At 35.8% G+C, this 13901-nt stretch overlaps 1 long non-coding RNA gene across 1 annotated transcript; it reads left to right on the top strand.

The window, feature by feature from the left end:
• The first annotated feature begins 413 nt into the window (after positions 1–413).
• LOC136043556 (uncharacterized) lies at positions 414–11852 on the top strand. Its single transcript, XR_010621645.1, has 3 exons — positions 414–553; positions 9406–9490; positions 11792–11852. It is a non-coding gene; the product is annotated as an uncharacterized LOC136043556 (long non-coding RNA).
• Positions 11853–13901: the final 2049 nt, after the last annotated feature.

The raw sequence follows: 13901 nt of genomic DNA, 5'->3' as shown, positions 1-13901 counted from the left end.
TGAATTTATATTCTCACTTCATTCTTTTTGTCAGTCCTGGTTGAATTTCGTTGAAGTAAGGATGCTAGGGCTGTTTTTAAAAAAACTTTTAGAAAACATGATTTAGTTTTAATTCTCATAATTTGATGTAAGCTTATTTATATATACATATTTTCTCTCTTGTTCTCGTATTGTGCTTTAGACGGCCCTTGGACATAGGGCCGAAATATTCACAGAACTGATTTCCACTGTCTTGAAAAGATTTTCCCTTTTGTTTCTACTTTATATTTGTTTGTTATATATATACTATCTCAATCCTTATATCATAATATATTCAAGCAGAGAATATAAGGTTTTAGACTACGGTGATTTTGACTAAATTACACATCCTACAATTGTAATGACAGAACTAATGTCATGTGAAAACCCTTCTAGATGAATTGGGACAAACGCTTGCTGAAATCATTGGTTAACCTGGCTAAGGAACAGGGCAGAATATTGATAAGGGCTCGAAGTGAGAGGGATATTCAGGAAATGAACTTGAAATGGAACGAACTCTCTTCCTGGGATACAGGTATGTTAAAAACAAGTTCGCAGAGCTTAAATATTTTAGGAAAACTATCAGAAGACGCTTAAGGAGAAGGTGAAGAACTTCTATGTCATGTTTAAGGCCCCCATTTCTTGAAGATGAATCATTGAAACAGTTCAACTTTGTGCGCAGATACTTTATTGGTGTACTAGCAGTGATATACCCTGTACTTTTTTGCGAGGATCCAAGAAATATTGTGGCCGTTTCACCCCCTCCATACAAAGTTTAGAGCCAATTTGTCCCCTATTTATCTCGGTCTATTTGTCCCTGAAAGTTTTAATTCGAGCTTCAACCGTTGGACAAAGAAAGGTAGACTTTCAAAAATTACCTGTAAATTCTGGGTTTATCGAAAGAAAAACCTTCACCTCCCATTTAGTCAATATTTTTTACCTATCCACGCGGGTAAGATAGTCGCTTTATTTAACATTTTTTTTTCCTCCGCAGAGTCACCTTTCACCCAAAAATTAAGGAATCTTATTTTTAATATTTTACTTTGAGCAATTTAAGACGCCCTCACCACCAGCTCGTACCTACGTTCTTGAGATCAAGAGTGTTTTGTACCACTACCTAAGTTAGCCAAGCTTGCTGTTTTATTTTTGTGCTTTGTTGCATTATAATGTACAGCAAAGAACCATAAACCTTCAATGTATCAATGCGTTTTATTCCCAGCCACTTCTTATGGAAGGGGAGATCATTGAAACCTTGGAGGTGGCTGATTGAATTGAAAGGGAAGTTCTAACACCATTGTTAAGAGTCAAAAGTAAATAGAGGGTAACCAACCCTCTCTATCTTATTATGTTGACGGTAGGGGATGGGAATAAAAGAACTGTCTCTAATCATTAAGTCGTATTTGTACTACAAGCTCCTATAGAACTTAAAGTCTAGACATATTTAAGTAGCGAGGTAATATAAAAGACCCTATGCGTTACCAGACTAAAATTCTACAATTCATACAGACTATGCGTCATACCTACAATTTCTTGGACGCAGCTTGTTAAAGCTTGGAAAAATTTCTATAAGGGAGAGGCAATTGGACCTTAAATTTGACATGGGGGGGGGGGCAGAGTTAAGCCAAAAACACTATGTCTATCCAGCTCGTCGAAATACTGTATATGTTAAGGACGGCTTGGGGGATGAATTTGAAAGTTACTGTTGGGGAAAGTACAAGGAAGGGTGGACAAACAAGATTTCAAATATTACATTGGAAGGAGGGGAAGGGGTTAAACCAATTTTTATGATCCTAGATGGATCATAGGTTTGGGTCATGATCCTATATGGATCAAGTCCTATATTGTTTGTAATCTATGCAGAGGTAAGTAACAAGGTGGTAACAAGGTAAGTAACAAGAGGTGAGTAAACAGACGCTGTGCATTGACAGGTTATCAAATTAGTGTCTGGAATATTCAGGAAACTTCTTCAAGTATCAAGTTAAAAATAACTTGTCTTCAAGTTAAAAATAACAAGGACTGTAAGTTGAGCAAGTAAACATTGAAAAGTGACTTGGGTGAGAAGAAGAATTAAAAGAGACTATGCGGGTCAAGGCTATCAAAAAGAATTAACTACAATAAATTAGGAAAGGTTAGGTGGATGGCGATGAAACTTCTAAGTGGTGCAGGAGAAAGAATGGGACGGGTGAAGTTGGGGAGGTATAAGGCACATGGACTTCAAATTTGACCGTCGGTTAGATGGCAGAGAAGGGCTAAACACATTTCGCATCAATTCTGCCTAGAAGTTTGGGAGTTTAAACCCTGTTGGATTAGAGTCTATTCAAGGTGAATTCGTATTACAAAACGAAAGACACTATATTTAACAGGTTAACATAATATAGTATCAGGGATATTTCAAGAACGGCTTGGGAGATCGAGTTGTGACTTTCATGAGGCATTGTGCTATTAAGTAGACTTCAAATTCTGACTTTTGGAGGGAGCAGAGATAAATCTAATGACACTCTGGGCACCCAGACCATCAATATAATATATTTGTCATATCTTCGGAATGACCAGGGGAGGGGCGTGTGGTTCAAAACCTTTGGTGGTGTTGGGAAGGATGAAGAGACTTCAAATTTTGTGTTGGGGGAGCTTTTGTCAATCTTAACGTTTTTGGACCGAAAATCTTCATGGGAGTTAGAATTTTTCACGTCCAAACAGCGAGGTAAATCCAAAAGCACTATTGATATGAGGTATTCGAAGTATCGTATTTCCAATAGCTTTGGAACGGCTTGAGATAGTAAGTTCATTCAGCAGTCAATGGATAAACTTGTCTGACTGCTTCTGCCCGGATACAACGGATGCTATGCCATGTTGTAGACTTATGTGAATAATAGCGATAATTGCTTAAATTAATTGTTACAATATAATTTTGGATATAAAGGAGTGAGTTCTGCGTTCAAGCTAGTTCCTGATGAATCCTGATGTGGTGTTAGCCGTGCCCTTTTAACGGTTTATGCAAATTGCACGCTGTAAACTAGCGTGGGTAAAAAATAAGTTTTTGCAAAGGTAGGTGACATATTATTTTGATACAGTCAGGATGGGAAAGAAAGCCAGACCCAAACATAACCGAACAGAAGCTGAGCTATCGGATCCGGTTATGAATTCTACTAGTAATTCGGATACGAGTGTTAATGCGGACTGCCAGAAAACGAATGCAGAGAATATCATTAAAATTTTGGAAATGGTCCAATCTATAAATGTGAACATGGAAACCCTAAAGCAGAGTGTACTTGAAATTCAGAACGATTTGGGTGCAGTTAAAAGTCCTGTTATGGTGCTTGAAAATAAAAGTAGTCCAACGGACAATGAAATTGCAACAGTGAAATCAGAATTTCTAGCTCTGCAAAGTGTTGTAAAAGCCCAGTCACAGCTGATTAAGAAATGCAATGAGGAAATGAATGTGGTTGTGTCTCTGTCTCTTGTTGATGAAAATCGGGACAAGTTGCATAATTTGCTGTTTTGGGGCCTTAATGATGTACCCTTGAATGAGGCTGCATCTCGGGTTTCTGAGGTGATTGTAGCTGGTTTGTCACTCCCACCTGACAAGTTGCCACCATTCACTGTGGTTCACTGTTCCAAGAATTTTGTTAAAATTAGGGTGGACAGTGTCCAGGCACGTTTTTTGATTCTAAGTAATGCGAAAAAATTAAAAGGGAAAGAGTTCGGTGTTTATAAGTCTGTTTTTGTTAGTGATGATGTCTCACCACGTGTGCGGGTTTTGCGTAAAGAATTACTTGGGTTACGTAAGCGTTTGGCGGATAAAGGTGTGGAATGCTGGGTACCTCCTACCCTACCACCCAGCATCTCTGTTAAAAAGGACAACCGTGTTATTAAAGTGCCTTGGTACAATGCTAAGTGTTTGTTGGATTCTTAGTTTTTGTTTTTTTTTTGTTGCAGTTGTTAGAATTAGTGAGTGTTTATTTGTTATTGAAAAGATCAATTAAAAAAAATAATAACGAAATTTAATAAAAAATAAAACTTACTATTTTGTCGCAATAATTATGGTTGTGTGATTGTGGGAATTAGTAGCCGTTGTATTTGGTAACTTGTACATGGATTCGTTACGGGTTAACGAAATACGGCCTGTTTCTTTTTGTGTTTGTTTTTTTCTGAGATGGAAAGTGTCATTCTTTTGTTGTTTGTTATATTCTATTTTGTTCTTGTTTAGTTCTTTTTCTTTTCTTTTTTGTTTTGTTGTGGAGATGAGGCCATATTACTTTGTTGTAAAACTGTATGAATAGGGTTGATGGTGATCGCGGCACCCCGGGCAACAGTCGTCTTAAAATTTTGGAAGCTTCATTTGTGGATTTTGGTAGCATGTTACGGAACAGCTCCGCCGGAATTATGATATTGGAATTGCTGGTCAATATGTTTCTTATAATTCAAAGTACCTATTTAACGATGGTTTGAGGTCCGGGAATGGTGGTGGTGATTCTGAAGATCTCAGAGTTTTCCATTTTAACTGCCAGGGTTTGAATTCATCTTTTAATTTTATAAGCGAGATATGTGAACTTTCCATTTTTCAGGTTAATGGTCTCAGAGAAACATGGCTAAATGAGCATAATTCTGCTCTCTTGGATATTCCAGGGTATACATTTTATCATAGGAATCGTCAATTTCGTCAACATAAAGGGTATTGGAGCTTATATACGGAGTGATATCGAGGTTTTGGTAAGAAGTGATCTAGTGCTGTTTCACTAGATGTTATTTGAGCCACTTATCCTTCAGCTCAGGCTTAAGCAAAAAGATGTTTATGTTGTTGTACTATATAGACCACCATCTGGGTCTATACCGGCCTTTTTGGATATTTTGGAGGAATAGTTGGAAAAAACTACCTACTGGTTCGCACCCATTCTTCATGCTTGGGGACTTTGATATTGACCTTAACGATATGAATTCGAATATTCCTATAGATTTCCTACAGCTTTGCATGTCAAATAGTTTATTTCCCACTATCAATATTTGTACGCGTGTTACCACTTTAACGGCAAAGCTACTTGATAATATCCTTTCTAATTCTAAATTTTTAGATCCAGGGGTTATTGTTACTGATGTTTCTGACCATTTTGGGATTTCGGCAAGTTTTAAAGTTTGTTTTCCGAGGCAGCAAGGTTCTAGACTGAAAATGAGTATGTTACCTGTGCTCAACCAGGGTAACTTAGAAAAGTTTAAACAAGAGATTTCTAATGTTGATTGGAATAATAAAGTTGAAAATCTAGATGATATAAATATAAGTTTTCAAAGATTTTGTGATATATTGATCTCTATTTTGAGTAAAACTTGTGTAGTGAATCGGACAAGGTCAAGGAAAACGATGCCCAAAAAGCCGTGGGTGTCACCTAGTCTTCTGCGGTGCATAAATAAGAAAGACCAAGTATATAGGGATTCAATAAGGAATGAAAACGATCCAGTTTGCACAAGAGTTTATAAAAATTATAGAAATGCTCTTAATAAACTTTTGAGAAACGCGAAGAAAAAATATTTGGAGTGTAAATTTAAAGATGCTTGTGGTAACCCAGCTAAAACTTGGAAAATTATTAAAAGTGTTATATCTTCAACAGATCCGGTTCTGCCTGATGAAGTTACTACAAGTGATGGGTTAAAATCGAATGAGCCTGCTGTAATTTGTAATGCCCTTTCGGAACATTTTGCAACTGTTGGGGCTCGATTTTCTCGTACTATAGTAGCTTCTGATAATGATCCTCCGCTTGAGACTTCTGTCGATGTATCAATGTATCTAAGACCTGTTACTCATGATGAAGTTCGTAAGATTATCTTTGAGATGAAAAGTTCTTCGGCTGGGAGTGATTCCTTTAACCTTCTTGTTTTAAAAGCCGTGTTTCCAAGCATTTCACATATATTAACGTCCCTTATTAATGCTTGCTTTAAGCAAGGGAAGTTCCCCAATTGTCTTAAAATTGCAAGAATAACTCCTGTGTTTAAGGGTGGTAATAAGAATGATCTGGGGAATTATAGACCAATTTCATTATTACCTGTTGTTTCACGAGTTTTAGAAAAATGTATTAATATTAGAATTTATGAGCATTTGGAGCGTCATAAACTTCTACATACAAATCAGTTTGGTTTCAGGAAGGGCAGAACAACAGAAATGGCGATTTCATTTATTACTACTATAATTAATGATGCTCTTGATAAAAAGCTTAGGGTAGCTGGTGTTTTTTTGGACTTAATTAAGGCGTTTGACACTGTTGACCATCGAATATTATTAAAAAAATGTGAATTTTATGGATTAAGGGGTGCTACATTGGCTTTGCTTTGCAGTTATCTTCAAAATAGACAGCAGTATGTCAATTTACAAGAATTTTTGTCTAGTAAAAATGTTGTTAATTGGGGGGTTCCCCAAGGATCCGTACTGGGTCCGACTCTGTTTTTAATTTTTATTAATGATCTACCGCATGTTGTGAAAGTTCTGCCCAGAATTGACGACTTTGTTGACAATAGTCCGAGTAAGACCCAGCTTACTATGCCCTTATTTGCTGATGATACAACCTTGGTGAGTGTTTCCCCTACAGAAGAACTGCTCATGTCAACGATAAATGCAGCAATGAGCAGGATATGTACATGGCTTAAAATAAACCACCTTGACCTGAATATAGATAAGTCAAATTTTTTTATTTTCTCTCGATCTCCGAATTTTTACCCTTGATTTACGGAAATAATTTCGGAGCGGGGAATTATTAAACGGACAAGATTCACCAAATACCTCGGAATCAATGTTGATGAAACCCTATCATTTAAAGATCATGTGAAGTCAGTTTCGAAAATACTGTCACGTAACTTAGGTATCATGCGCAAATTAAAACATATTTTCCCCCCAAATGTTCTACGATTGTTATATTTTTCCCTGATTCACCCTTATATTTTGTATTGCTCGTCGATTTGGCTTGGTACTTTCCCTTCGATAGTTCGTCCAATCCGTGTGATCCAGAATAATGCTATCCGAGTTTTTTGTGGTGTTGGGAATCAGGAGTCTTTGAGGTCTATGTATAGAGACTTACATATAATGCCTGCAGCTGGATTACGTGATTTTATACGTTGATTGTTATATATAGGTATTACAGAGGTAGCCTTCCTGATTGTTTTACCGGAATATTTTTTGAGAGGTCTGATGTTCACCACCACATTACTCGGATACGAGGTAATACTGAGGTTCCTCGATTAGTTTCAAGTAGGTCTTCTTTTTCACTTATTTACAGGGCTTCAAAACATTGGAATAAACTGAGTATAGATATCAAGGAAATAGGTAGCCTTGACCAGTTTAAGTCTGATTTACGTGTGGAGTTGCTCGGTAGGTATGCTTTTGAAACAGATTAACTAAAATAAATTTTACATAGCTTATTCATTTGTAATATTTATGTATTTTTTTGTTTTTTTGTTGTTGTCTTGGGGTCACGCAAGGGAGTGTATTGTTTATGTTTTTTTTGTTTTTTGTTTTTTTGTTGATTTCGGTATATGGTCTAATTCTCCATATTTTCTTATTCTCCATATTGTCTCTTTATTTTCTTTGAATTTAGCACTGCCTCGCAAGCTTCGCTTATGTTGTGCTATTGATTAAGAAATGTTTATTTCTAATAAAATTGTTCTACTACTACTACTACTACTACTACTACTACATATTTAAGGAAATGTTAGGGGGGCCAGTGAAATTCAAATTAGGCCTTGGGGGGGCAGAAGGGAGGTGGCTAAAAATGTATTTCCTGATATACCTAAACATTTATGCACCACAGTCCTCTAAAGTATCTCTAATTTGTTCATGGTTAAGTAGCCAGGTAAACAGAAGACACTACATGCTATGGCGGGATCAAAACACTCCATTTACAATAGATTAGAAATGGCTTAGGTATTCTAGCTTAAACTTTAATTTAAATTTAGAGGGAGCCAAGTGGACACCAAATCTTGACTTAGGGGAAGGAGCAGAAGGGAATTTGGAAAAAAATTGTTTCCAATCTTCTTAAAAGTTTGATGCTATACGTCTCAGTTGTGCAATAAGTCCCAGGAATCAAAATAACGTATTGGACAGCTTGGGGGTTTGAGCTGAAATTTGGGGGCGTGGGTGTTGCTTGATCCTCAGATTTTAGCTCAGTGGGGGTAGGAAGGAGTAAACCGAAGAAACCATGTATCTAGGTTATGCTGTAGCTGCGACATATTGGGAACGAGGGGAACGATTCAATGCTTTCGGAGTGTGTATGGGGTTGATGGGGAAGAAGTAAGGGACCTTCCCGTTTTTTGGTTTAGAGAGAGGAGATGGGGCGAGAAGAAAAATGTACGTCTACAATACATCTAAAAGCTTTACGAACTGTAAGCCCAATTGTAATTTGAATCTATTTACAGTGAAGCAGGGAGGCAAAACAAAGAGAGTATATTCACCCAGACTTTCAAAATTTACGTATGTGCAATATCTTGAGAACGACTATGGAGATTGAGTAAAAACTTTCAGGGTGTGTTTCTGACTGACAAGGGGACTCAAAATATTATATTCGTGTAACTAGGATGTAAAAGCATCTCCAACTGGCTTTTTCCATAAAAGGACTGAAAGACTTTCGTGATCTACTAAAGGGCTCATTGGTGCTTTACTTGAAATAAAATATATTTTAAACGGTTTGTTTCTTATAATTGTAACATTGAAGCATCGAAAATTGTGTAGATTTCCAGAAATAAACATTATTATATATTGAACAGTCAGTTTACTTTCATTCGCTCCAATTATCGATTATTAAGATTATATGTTTCTTGTTTCCTTTTATTTGTAGGTTTAAAAAAAATATTAGTATAAAAAAAAATGTAGGTATAAAAAAAAGCCACATCGTTAAATACATAGCATTTTTGACAACGAAGTTTAAAGGGTTTGAGAGAGAATGGAAGTGACACCACTTTTAACGTTGATTAAGCAATGTGATGTATTTTTATTGCTTTAGTTTTGATTTTGAGGCAAATGAAAGAAAAACTAGCTCAAAATATAGCAGTTTTCAGCAAACTGTAAATGAGTCTATTGTCCATGAGATGTTTAAAAAGCACTAGCCCTACTCTTGTTTGTGGTAATTTCAGTTCGTTTTAAGTTTGATCTGAGCATTCATTCTAATTTCTGTTCCTCTTAGGAATTCTAATTTGTATCTGTTGTATCGTCTTTGATGTGATAATTTATTTTGACTTAATTTTTTATTTTTTCCATCCAATTCCTGCAGTTTGATGTTCATGCTGACTATCATCGGATTCAAACTCTCATATAAACTTGGGATCAAACATACGATACGGTAAATTCTTTATGATACAAAGTTTTTCACAACAACAATAATTAGACTCGTTAATAAATTAAATTAAACATTTCAGATTTGTCATCTTACAAGCCATTATACGGACCTAAAGATCTTTTTGACCTTCTTCTGTCGTTGAAAGACCAGCAACAGATTACTAGGTAAGACTCTTTATCACCTATCGACAAGCTAAAACGGTTGTTTTCGCACTCTAAGTAAATAACAAAATTTACATGAAGTACATATTAGGTAATTGTAATTTACATATTAAATTTATAGCAAAATTTTGCTGAATTTGACAAAAATAAGTGAAAACAGGTCAGAAATGGGAGAAACTGACTCCGACCATGTGCATGGATATTTTGAAGGCCTTTGATAAAGTACACACGGCAGAAGTTTGACTCTCCTCTTTAATTAAATAAAAAAAAACAAGCTTTTTTAACTGAAAGTAAGGAGCGATATTAAAACTTAAAACGAACAGAAATTACTCCGTATATTAAAGGGACTGTTCCCTCCTCAACACCCCGCTCTTTACGCTAAAGTTTGACTCTTTCTTTCAACTCTACTTTTTAAAACAGTAAAAAACTTTAGCGTAAAGAGTGGTGCGTTGAGGAGGGAACAGTCCCTGGGTAAGTCTTCTAAATATTTTAATATAAACGGGGAGTTGACACGTCTGCCATTCGTGCTTTATATGATATGTATAACCATCTTGCTGTTGTTATCAGACTACCTGATGGGACCATAACACGTTTCGTTATTCCAGTCCGTCGAGGTGTCAGACAGGGTGCCCTTACCTCTCCAGTTGCCTTTAATAACTGTATCCTGAACGCCCAATCCAGCGCAGTTCCTTCGTGTATTTTAAAAGGGATTGATGTGTCACTTATCGCTTATGCAGATGATATTTTTAACCCTAGTCGAACAGTACAGTCGTTCGAAAGAAATTTTGCTATTTTAAGTAAAGAATATGCTAAGATTAACCTTACATTCAATAGAGAAAAATCGGACGTGGTTCTGTTCAACTGGGTTGAAACTCGAGCAGGATTTACTATTAATCTCGACGGCGCGCCAGTTTCCCCAAAATCACAAATGAAATATTTAGGGCTTCCTATCGGTGACACTCTCAAAGCAACAAGAAGGCTCTTGATCCTTCATTTCCAACGTCGAACAGCAGCTGCATACGGTAGCTTGGTAGCAAACAAACTTCGACTCAACCGTAAACTGCTAGCGAAACTCTACAATGCTTCTGCACTCCCGAACTTCTTATACCTTGCACCTTTTTGGCGTACGTTTACGATAACCGAGACGAAGGAGCTTCGGCGAATCTATTTCCGGTATGCCAAATACCTGCTTGCCCTTCCACCATGGTCAAGCAACTCCTGGGTCACTAAAAGATACGGCATCATAGACCCGAATGCTTCTATCAGAAAAAGCATAGAAGCTTATAATAATAGAATTGGTCGGCACCCATGGAGAGCTATTTTGTTTCAATGAATGTTTTGCTTTTGTATGTTTTAATTATTTTTAAGTAAGGTGAAGTGTTGAAAAGTTTCTTGTGTAGTTTTTTATTTCATTTTCTTTTTCCTCTTTTCTTTTATTCACATTTTACTCCGTTTTTCATGTGTATTATAACGGGCTATAAATAAATTCAATTCAATTCAATTCAATTTATCTGACTCGTGAAAATGTATTAAAAATAAACACACAAACTTTTGATGTGTTTTTTGAAGTTTTTTGTACCCCTCCCCCCAAAAAAAAATCCTGGATACGAGCTTGGTTATAAACGTGTTATTAAAATATGGTAAACACAAAGACAGAGATAAGATAAGAATACAGCGTTGGCTACTGAATGAAAAACAAGTAACTAGTGAATTTAGGAAATTTATTGAAACCGATAAATGAAAATCTGTAATGAGTGACGGTAAATGGTGACCGACTTTCAGAAATCACTAGACCAGGCGCTGTGTGTCAAGCGTGAAGAAAGTGTGCCAACCGTAGCAAAAGTGTGCCAGGCATTGCAGGGACTGTGTCATGCGTGGTGGGACTGTGTGACAGACCTGGGGCTCTAATATGTACACCAAGTGGGTGAACGTGAGCGATCCCTTTGTGAATACAGTAATTGAAGAGTAGTTAGCTTGATTATAGTTAGAAACAAATTATCTAGCCTGACAGTGCTTGTTAGATGCTATGGAGAATATTTTAGGGCAGCATGGTTGTGGGAAAGGTGACACTTTAACCATATTTTAACACTTAGCTTAAGAATTTACGTTGTCCTTTTTCCTCACTCACAAATAAAAAAAAAATTCTTTTTCTTTTTGTTTGATTATTTGAAGATTCTAGTGATAATCTCCATGCAATTTCAAGCCCTACGGCAATCGAACCCTTGACCCCCATATTGCCAAGCAGAGATCGATCTGTGTCACCACAGGGTTTCATAAACAAATATTAACATTTTAATTTTCCAGGCTAGAAAGGAAATGGAGCGTCGTTGTATCCGGAATTGACGTGACAGACCTTCAGAAAATAGTAAGACCTTTTTATCGGAGTTTTGTGCAGACGGTCATACAGATTCAATTGATCAATAAAACAACTCCAGTTCTTTGTAACGCCTTTTCCTCCGGAAAGCTAATGATACTGATGTCTAGACATTACTATATCTTAAGACCCTCCTTTGACTTCCAAGAACTACCGAGGTTCCAAGGAACTTTGCACCCCGATACCCATTTCGGCTCCTCGATCGGCACTTTTTGAGCTGGTTCACAAAAAAAAATCCTCGAGCAATAAGAGCTCAGTAATAAGCTTATTCTAAACTGAATAAATAAATAAAAATAATTTGGTACTTATTTCTTATAGCCACCACACTAAAGAAGAGAAATTAGGCTAATCCTAATGAAATATAACTAAATATGATGAAAATGAAATACTTAAGTAACACAATAATGGGAACTGCAACAGAAAATTATGGAAGTCAAGCCACATAGAACACATTTCATTAAATGGTATTTAAATGGTTTCTATCTAACTTAACCAAAATACCAACTCTATACATAAAATATCTAATTACATATACCTACATTGTAGTTTATCTCTCATGCTACGCTGATTATCACCGAATACATATTGAAATACAGAAAGAAACCAGTTCTACTAAGACCAAGAACTTGAGTGTGGCGGTTATAAGACTTAAGTACCATAATTTTTATAGAAGGCATATTGCGAAATTAAATTTTGTTTCCTCCTCTTTTTCTTTGTTCCCTTTTCCTTTCGTTTTCTTTATCTTCCTCCTCTCTCCTACCCCCTCATGAAAAAAAATCAATATTTTGAAAGACCTGAATTAAAGGAATTGAACGAAGGAATTAAATTCAAGTAGTTGTGGTCAAGGCATGGCTAATTGTTAAAAAAGCCCAGACAGATAGCCTGATCGAGTGAGAGACAAATCTAACATAAGCCCCTATTAATGATTGTATAAAAATGATGTCAGTTCCTTTTTAATATATAACTCTATCTAACATCCGTCCAGGACAGAACTAAGGTAGATAGTCGTAGAACTAAGATAGTCATATAAACTATAGCTTTCCAAGTGTTTGGTTAAATGGCACGGATAAACGGCGGGAGTAAATATGCACCGATTGAAAGACTTAGAATTTACCAAGTAGCTGAGTTTGCTCTGTGCAAAAGCAGCTTTTTTATTAATTTTCTATGCTCAGTCAGCAATTTACCAGAATTATTAGAATTTACCAAGTAGCTGAGTTTTTCTATGCAGTGCTTTTTATTAAAATTTTAATGCTCAGTCACCAATTAAAAGACTTGATTACCAAATCTGAGTTCTATGCAAAAGTGTTTCTATATTAATTTTTGATACTCAGTCACAAATTAAAAGACTTGGAATTTACCAGGTAGCCGATTTTTTTTATGCCAAAGTGCTTTTTATTAATTTTGATATTCAGTCATCATTTAAAAGACTTGGAATTTACCAGTAGCTGATTTGGTCTATGTAAAAGTTCTTTTTTATTAATTTCTAATGCCCAGGTACTAATTAAAAAACATTCAATTTACCTAAAAGCTGATTTTGTTATATACAAAAGTGTTTCTTTTTACTAATTTTTGATAAAAAGTAGCTGGGTTTGTTCTATACAACAATTTTTTTATTAATTTTTTAATTCCCAGTCACCAATAGAAAGACCTCGAATTTACCAAGTAGCTTAGTCTGTTCTGTGTATAATTGCTTTTTATTAATTTATGATACTCTCTCACCAAATAAAATTCTAAGTCCAAACATTCTGACAAAAATAAAAAATACTAAGTAAAAAAACAAACGCCACTAAAACATTATTTTACCAATAGAATGAATCAGGGCTGACATAGCTGTGTAATCTTCATTTTATATTTTTTGAAATATCAAAAGTTATTTTTTTTTATTATAAGTATATTTAATTTGATTTAAGACATGGTAAACAAAGTTGAAAAATTCAAAAAAGCTCAAAAAATTAAAGTTAAAAATGGGGGACATATGTCCCTGTAGGGAAACTTGTGGCTCTGTGAGGGGACATGGAGTCCTGCAGGAGAACTTAAGAG

This window comes from Artemia franciscana, unplaced genomic scaffold (assembly GCF_032884065.1).
Source record: "Artemia franciscana unplaced genomic scaffold, ASM3288406v1 Scaffold_7192, whole genome shotgun sequence".
Classification (NCBI taxonomy): domain Eukaryota; kingdom Metazoa; phylum Arthropoda; class Branchiopoda; order Anostraca; family Artemiidae; genus Artemia; species Artemia franciscana.
The sequence above is the reverse complement of the archived record's forward strand: the minus strand, read 5'-3'. Positions and strand labels throughout refer to the sequence as shown.